Source organism: Amphimedon queenslandica, unplaced genomic scaffold, assembly GCF_000090795.2.
Source record: "Amphimedon queenslandica unplaced genomic scaffold, v1.1 AMPQUscaffold_12832, whole genome shotgun sequence".
Classification (NCBI taxonomy): domain Eukaryota; kingdom Metazoa; phylum Porifera; class Demospongiae; order Haplosclerida; family Niphatidae; genus Amphimedon; species Amphimedon queenslandica.
Genome location: NW_003546932.1, coordinates 34,152 through 39,755, shown reverse-complemented (window position 1 = coordinate 39,755; position 5,604 = coordinate 34,152). Strand labels below are relative to the sequence as shown.

General features: G+C 34.8%; 2 long non-coding RNA genes across 3 annotated transcripts; both read left to right on the top strand.

The window, feature by feature from the left end:
- Positions 1–420: 420 nt before the first annotated feature.
- Positions 421–1,822, top strand: LOC109586588 (uncharacterized). Of its 2 annotated transcripts, XR_002187107.1 has the most exons (5): positions 421–712; positions 777–853; positions 908–987; positions 1,461–1,579; positions 1,636–1,822. It is a non-coding gene; the product is annotated as an uncharacterized LOC109586588 (long non-coding RNA). The 2 variants fall into 2 exon arrangements; XR_002187106.1 differs by lacking the exons at positions 1,461–1,579; positions 1,636–1,822 and having other exon boundaries at positions 908–1,064.
- A 385-nt stretch (positions 1,823–2,207) lies between these two features.
- On the top strand, positions 2,208–2,796 carry LOC109586589 (uncharacterized). The gene is made up of 3 exons (XR_002187108.1): positions 2,208–2,386; positions 2,434–2,561; positions 2,656–2,796. It is a non-coding gene; the product is annotated as an uncharacterized LOC109586589 (long non-coding RNA).
- Positions 2,797–5,604: the final 2,808 nt, after the last annotated feature.

Genomic DNA, 5,604 nt, shown 5'->3' with positions numbered 1-5,604 from the left:
AGTCCTCACTGAAGGTACATCACTTGCATTGTATGGGCCATTGTGCAGGCTATAATTATTGAAAGGGACTTGGTAAAAGCGGGGCGGGGATGGGGATGGGGAGCGGGATTTCATCGGTAAAAGCGGAGTGGGGATCCGGATATGGTGGTGGTAGGGTCTCAAAAGCGGACGGACGGACGACCCGCCCGGCCCCGCCCGAAAAGGACGGACGGACTGATGCGGACCAGACAGGACCATAAATATCCATGTAAAGGACAATCATTCATGGATAGCCTGTCTTTAAAACACTTCTATACATGGACAATAAATTTATGTACGTATTAACTATGCTAGGACCAATAGAAGAGGTCATGTTAGCGAAAATTTAACTTTATCAATGCAAAATTGCTACTACAGGCTGCATGAAGCATCACAATACTGAACCATCACTTGAATTCTATTTGTTATTCTTAATAGGAGTTCAGTGACACCATTTTAATGATTTTTCTGTATTATTTGGTGCAAGTCTATATCTTCAATCAATATATTCAAAGAGGAATTACCATTTACAGTGAATATAAGCAGGAATACAATGTAGACTATATAGGATGAGTATTATTAAATAAAAACTGCAATTTTTTAGAGCAATATTATGTTTTGTGTGTTACCAACAGCAATCTTTAGTAAATTGGTTGCAAATAAACCTGATGAGACTGTTGACTGATACTTTTATGTAAGTTATTTCATCACAGCTGTACGTATAATATCTATGTTTTGACGCCGTGCTATAAAATTAGGATTATATATGATGTAAGTGAAGTTTAATCTATTGTATATAATGCCTTGTCATGTCAGAAGCCACTAGATTTTAATTGTAAGTTCTTGTTAAAATTTATTTGTCTACAATATTAATAGCGGATTTGTATAGGTTATTAAGCGTCATAAATCAATTTTTTAATTTTGATTCTATTGAAAAATATTTTACTGTGACAAAACAAGCAAGTGCTGGTATGAATCAAAATTTTATTTGAATTAATGTTTTGTTGTTCAAATTGAATAGTGTGCTGTCAATGTATTTGAAAAAAGGTAGGGGTGCACACACAGAAGTTTAACTTTTCATACTATACAAACATACTATGAAGTGGTATGTACAAACTTACAAATTTTAGTTTATTATTGCAACAGTTTGTATCCAAACAAGACAGTTCCATTGACTGTGGTGCTTATCTGTGCAAATTATGCATATCTAATATGTTATTGTTAAAATTAATTGACTTTTAGTTTGCCTATACATCATACTGTGTTGTGATGGAGTGTTCCGATATGTTGTCCAAGTATAAATTCTATTGTAATGGTTATGCTCTGTCATAACAATGTTTATTAGATAACTTCAAAATTTTTGAGGCAATGGCTTTTGACTCTCATGCTTCACAGTTTCAGGTACAATTTGCTATTGAAATGGAATATCATTTTTATCATAGGTGGAAGACAATAACTATTAGCGTTGCAACCAGAGTTGCTTTGTGCTAAGCAACTCTTTACAATGATTTACAAGCATTGAAAAGGGATCTGCAAAAAAAGTGTGGCATTCCTAGCCCAGGTATGACAAAAATAAATATACTAGAAGTAACTATAATTTTTACATTTATTACGTAGGATAACTACTTTTTGGCTGGATTCTAAAGCTCAATATAACTATTTCAAAGGGTCTCCTTATCTTTAAAGAGCAGTGATTTCAAGGATATTGAACTATTATTATTTTAATTGTGTAATTAAATGAAATCAGTATCTCAGTATAGTGTTGCATGCAATAGCACTGATAAAAATTAATCATAAAATTTCACTATGTTTATTATTAGACTTACACCAAATAATATTAAAAAATCATTAAAATGGTGTCACTGAACTCCTATTAAGAATAACAAATAGAATTCAAGTGATGGTTCAGTATTGTGATGCTTCATGCAGCCTGTAGTAGCAATTTTGCATTGATAAAGTTAAATTTTCGCTAACATGACCTCTTCTATTGGTCCTAGCATAGTTAATACGTACATAAATTTATTGTCCATGTATAGAAGTGTTTTAAAGACAGGCTATCTATGAATGATTGTCCTTTACATGGATATTTATGGTCCTGTCTGGTCCGCATCAGTCCGTCCGTCCGTCCTTTTCGGGCGGGGCGGGTCCGTCCGTCCGCTTTTGAGACCCTACCCTCCCCATCCCCATCCCGCTGTTACCGATTAAATCCCGCTCCTTATCCCCATCCCCACCCCGCTTTTACCAAGTCCCTTATTGAAATAACTATATTCTTTCTTCTGTAGATGTGAAAGCTGATCAAGGAGACTTACATGTCGATGAGCCCAGTATTGCTGAAGACTCTTCATCTCCCATTAAAATAACTAACACAGTAAAAAATTTTTTTACTGTTTTTATTTATTAATATTTATTAATTAGATCTAAAGGGTGCTACCCCAAAGAACGGTCCCTTATAGTCTCTGCCCTCCTCTGTCCTCTCACTGGCTATGAATCATCCAATACATCAGAATGTTGCCATGACTGGTGAACTGTCACTCACTGGAAAGGTAGATACATGTACATGTACGTTGGAACTAATGATTTTTTGGAAAAACCATGGGCTATATTACATTTATATTACATGATCCTCTCATCCCACAGAGAGTCATTGGCTCAGATCATTGAGGCTGGTAAAGGAGTTATAGATGATCCTAAAAGCCCCCAGGCAACATGTTGCCTAGTGTATGGGGCCTTTACACATCTTGCTGATTTTGGAGCTGCACTGACCAGTGGAGAATCACATCAAGTTCAAGCAGTTCTTGAATGTCCAGACGTAATCACATCAAGTCCACCGTGGCAGGAAAACTGGGATAAAATTATTGACTTATTTAATTTTGATTATATAAATTATATTAAAAATTTATTAAAATACAACAACAACAACAACAATTATTATTATTATTATTATTATTATAACAAATTAAGTGCATGTAAGTACAAAATAAAGGTAGATGTGTAGATGCTATAATAAAGCAATTTATTAATTAAGGAAGAAAGGGAAGACTAACAAAAGAAAGCAAAGAGCAGCTCCAGTGATATGTGTTAATGGAGAATATATTAAAGAAGAAGGATTGGTGATATTGGTAACCATTGGGGTGTACATCTGGGTATATGGTGTAATGGTGATAACTGGTATGGTGGTGTAATACAGTTATGATGGTAATATGGTGGTACATTGGTAATGGATATATTGCATGTCTTTGGTGTACATGGTAATGATAAGATGATCATGGTGGTGCTAAGATTAATGGTGATTCAAGTTAAGAGATTACAGAAGTACTGTATAGGTGATATTGGTATACCCATTGGTGTATGGTGTATAGCCTGATTTACATTGCACAATTAAGGCTATACATTAAGACAGGAAGTGCTATATAAACCAATGGCAACCGTTTATGTAACATAAGAATAGAGATAATTTCTATTTTTGCTTTACAAAAACGGTGGCCATTGGTTTATACAGCACTTCCTGTCTTAACGTATAGCTTTAATTGTGCAATGTAAATCAGGCATAGTACAATGGTGATACAATGATATGTCAGGTTGTGGGATGGTGATAAGGTGGTGATAGGTGTAATGGTAAGATGGTGTTTAAGATACGATATCGTATAGGATTTGGTGTGTTGGTAAAACCATTGTGGATACATGGTATAATTAGGGATTATATGTTTATTATTGTGTTACGTATTAATGATATGAATAGAAATCATTCCACTGTTGGTTACAGTAAGACACTGTAGACACATGGATCTTTCTCTTGAGTCTCACACTTTATGTCTTCTATTGGAAATTTAACCAATTGAGTGTGTCCATATTTACGCGCATAATGCAATGGTGTGTGTCCTTTCTTGTCAACAGAGTCTAATAAACTGATGGAGTGAGAATGATGACTGGTGACATGTTTGACAAAATGAATGTGGCCTTTGAACGATGAATAATGAAATATATTCCAACGATCCTTATCTGTTAGGCTCAGACTACACTTGTAATCCTTCATGTATAGTTCCAGTAGTAAAATATCACCAGATTCAGCAGCATAATGAATTGGTAGCTTACCATTACTGTCAGCTTGATGAGGATCTAACTGATAGGTAGTTATTAATTTATTAACAAGAGATAAGTTAAGAGACAATGAGGCATAATGTAAAGCAGTGAGGCCATTCTTAGTAACTGCAGTAGGAGACAAACCTTGTTCAGTAATAAGATACTGAACTAAATCAAAGTTACCACTCCATGCAGCATGGTGTACTAACGCAAGTCCTTTATTATCTGTTTTATTAATATCACAATGCTGTACCTCAATGAGATATTGAGTGATATCAACATGGCCATTACAACAAGAATGATGAATACATGTGAAACCATACTTATCAGTGATATTAGGATCACTGTTATGATTATTAATAAGATATTTAACAGAATTAATACTACCTGACCAGCAGGAGTAGACTAATGGTGTACGACCATAAGTATCAGTATCGTAAGCATTGAGATTATACTGAGTTATGATATAACTTAGTACACTAGTAGAACCTGACCAGGCAGCATAATGTACTGGAGACATACCATCATAATCTAATGTACAAGTGATATTATATTCTTCTAATGCTTTCACCAGTAATGTACTGCCAGTCCATGATGCCAAATGAAGTAATGACTGACCATCATTTGTAGTGGCATTGATGTCAAAGTTAGGGCAAGTACTAGCTTTCTTGAGAAGTGAAGAAAACATATTAGCTCTTTCATTTTGTTTGATAAAATCAATATTTGGTTTTATTCTAGTATTATTAATAATATCAATACCTGATGCATCACTTTGTGCCATAAGCTTACTATACACAATACCAGCTGGAAACTGTATACCTGCATCACATGCACAATGTAGCAAGGAGTAGCCAATATTATCATTAGCTAGTAATGCTTCATTACCTTGAATACTAACAATATACTCAACAACTGATGATGAACCATACCAAGAAGCAATATGAAGTGGAGTCCGATCATATTTAGAATCCTTTACATCAATGCATAATTGATATTGTTTTAAAAGATACTTAAAAAGCTCAACACTTTTATTATTCACAGAACGACAAGTATAATGTAGTATACCAGCCTCTGAATTTGTTTTGTCATCTGGTGAGAAGAGGTTTAATGATTCAAGCTTGTTGACTAATGCTAACTCTCCACTTTGACAAGCTAGCAATGATAAAGACTCGCTATTAAAATTAATCTGAAAAGCATTACAATTTCTCTTAATAAAATATTCCACTAGGTCAGAATGGCCCCCCATTGCTGAGTACAGTAATGCAGTGTTATTGCTACTGTCTGGTTGATCAGGAGGAACATGACACGTGTCTACTAGATATTGTACTATAGATAAGTGGCCTTTATAAGATGCCATATGTATACTAGATACACTATTATCATCACCTTCATTAGGATGAATACCATATTGATGGATGAGTAGTTGAAGGATCTCAATGTGTCCACCATATGATGCAGAGTGCAATGGAGTCCAACCATGAAGACCACGATGATATGTGCTGTAAC